At 31.3% G+C, this 2,707-nt stretch overlaps 1 non-coding gene across 1 annotated transcript; it reads right to left on the bottom strand.

Annotated features, from left to right (window-relative positions):
• Positions 1–2,189: 2,189 nt before the first annotated feature.
• On the bottom strand, positions 2,190–2,296 carry LOC139903158 (small nucleolar RNA R71). Its single transcript, XR_011778000.1, has one exon. It is a non-coding gene; the product is annotated as a small nucleolar RNA R71 (small nucleolar RNA).
• Between the last annotated feature and the right edge of the window lie 411 nt (positions 2,297–2,707).

Here is a 2,707-nt window from a genome sequence, read left to right as displayed (position 1 = left end):
GTTTTAAAAAAATATAGCGTTAAACTTGGCTAGCTCCCTGCGGAACGAACCGAACTTACTAAAAACTACACTACTGTACGATTAGATACACTACATATAAGTGTTGTAGCAAAGTTTAGGTATATCCACTCTATAAATAAATAAATAACTTGTGTAAAATTGTATCGTATTTAATAGTATTTCGCAACAAAAATATAACTATTTCTTATACACCTCGCATAACATCAAACATTTTTGGCACCGCTGCTGGGGACCCGAAAGCGAAACGCTATAAAAAAAATTTAGTTTTTAAGTTATTTTTGTAAAAATATTTTTCATATAAATATTGAAATACAAAAATATAAAAAAAAGTATATATATCTATTTAAGTGTTTAGATAAAAAGAAAATATATTTTTATAAAGTATACAAGTATTTTTCTTTAGTTTTTAAAAATTTAAGTTTACTTTAATAAATTTTACTTGTATTAATTTGTAAAGATTAAAAAGTAAAAAAAAAGTAAAAAAGTAAAAAAAAAAAAAAAAAAGAAACTGAACCTATCGAGTTTTGGGCCTGCATACCCATCTGAGCCTGCAGGTCATGCGACCGCATGAAATTATAACATACACTCTATGCGATCGCATGGAGTGATTTGATAGCCCAGGTTCCTCTGCCGACACAATTAAGGTTACGTAATTAATAATAATTATAATAAATTAAATATTAATTAGGTTTTTAATTAAATAATAATTAGTTTAAGTTTTAATTAAATTTGTATTTTTAAGTTTTAATTAGTTTTATTAATTTATAAAATTAATACTTTTATAAAATAATAATATAAAAATAATATTTTTATAAAATTTGTATTTTTATCATCTTAGTTATAATTTGTATTTTTATCGTTTATTCATAATATTTGTATATTTATCGTTCGTAATTGGTTCGTAACTTAGTATTTTGCCGTAGTTACTTTATCTCTAGATTTTTAGGCTTTGCCGTAAAATCCCTTAAGTGCTTTTTCTTTAGACTAAGATTTAGGTGCTTTAGAATTTTGTGACGCCGTTTTAAGATTTTAGTACTTTTTAAGTTATTGCTGTTTTGGATATAGAATTCCTTTTAAGCTTTAATACCTTTAGACGCAAGTTTTAATTCTTAGTTTTCCGATTTTTATTTTTCGACGCTTATTTTTCGACCTTTTATTTTTCGACGTTTTTCGACGCACTCTTTTTCTTTCTTATTTCTCAACGCTCTAGTTTTTAGGACATAGATTTTTTCTTCAAAATTTCGACGAAAAATTATTTTAAGTGGCTAAATTGATAGACATCAAAAATTTTTTGGTTCGTAGTAATAGTTGGATTTGTTAGTGGCGAGTTGTGAGCTTCCGATTTAAAGGGTCCTGGCTACCTGCTGCATCTATTGGCTATTCGAAATATGGGCAAAATCAGAAAAGTCTATTAATTTGATAGCTTATATAATTTTTATTTTTATAACTAATAGGATATTCAGTGAATGCACCTAGCAAAACGTTCACCACCTTTTATACGTTCACCACCTGTAACTCGATCAAGACATCTAGCCAATATTGTCGCCGTTAATTTTTCTTTAGAATCGTCATCTAGTCGACCAAGTACTCCAATTCAAATTTTCAATAATCCATTTTTTGAACCCGACCTCACAATTGAGAATCCGGAGGATATTCAGGGACAATTCAGAGATCCTGAACCACTAATCATTCCTCATGAACCACAAATTACTCATCCAGAGATTGTCGAGGAAGAAACCATTAAGTCAGAATCCTCTAGTGATTCAGATTCAACAATTTCAATCATGAAAAATCTGGAACCTCTAAGTATGGAAGACCGAATGAGGGCTAAACACACTAGCCAAGGTCATGCAATTACTAAACCAGACATTAATGCACCAGATTATGAAATCAAAGGACAAATCCTACACATGGTAACTAATCAATGCCAATTTAGTGGTGCGCCGAAGGAAGATCCAAACGAACATCTTCGTACCTTTAATAGAATCTGTACTCTATTCAAAATCAGAGAAGTTGAGGATGAACAGATCTATCTCATGTTATTTCCCTGGTCTTTAAAGGGAGAAGCCAAAGATTGGTTAGAATCGTTACCTGAAGGGGCGATTGATACATGGGATGTCTTAGTTGAAAATTTTTTTAAACAATTCTTTTCGGCATCTAAGGCCGTGAGACTTCAAGGAGAAATAGTTACGTTCACACAAAAGCCAAATGAAACCTTATATGAAGCATGGACAAGATTTGGAAAGTTGTTAAGAGGATGTCCTCAACATGGTTTAGACATTTATCAAATAGTACAAATATTCTACCAAGGATGCGATATTACTACACGAAAAGACATCGACATAGCAGCTGGTGGTTCCATTATGAAGAAAACCGCAACTGAAGCTTATAAAATTATTGATAACACTGCTTCCCACTCACATGAGTGGCATCAAGAAAAAGATATCGTTAGATCATCTAAAGCGGCTAGAGCCGATTCTAGCCATGACTTTGATTCCATTTCCGCAAAGATAAATGCTTTCGAGAGATGAATGGAAAAGATGACTAAAGATATTCATGCTATACGAATTAGTTGTGAATAGGGCTGTTAACGAACCGAATCGAGTCGAGCATGAAGAATTTGAGCTCAGCTTGTTTAATTATTATTCGGTTCGAACTCGACTCGAGTTCGATTAAATATTTTATA

This window comes from Rutidosis leptorrhynchoides, chromosome 3, assembly GCF_046630445.1.
Source record: "Rutidosis leptorrhynchoides isolate AG116_Rl617_1_P2 chromosome 3, CSIRO_AGI_Rlap_v1, whole genome shotgun sequence".
In the NCBI taxonomy this organism is placed as follows: domain Eukaryota; kingdom Viridiplantae; phylum Streptophyta; class Magnoliopsida; order Asterales; family Asteraceae; genus Rutidosis; species Rutidosis leptorrhynchoides.
Note: the sequence above shows the minus strand (reverse complement) of the source record. Positions and strands in the feature narration are given on the sequence as shown.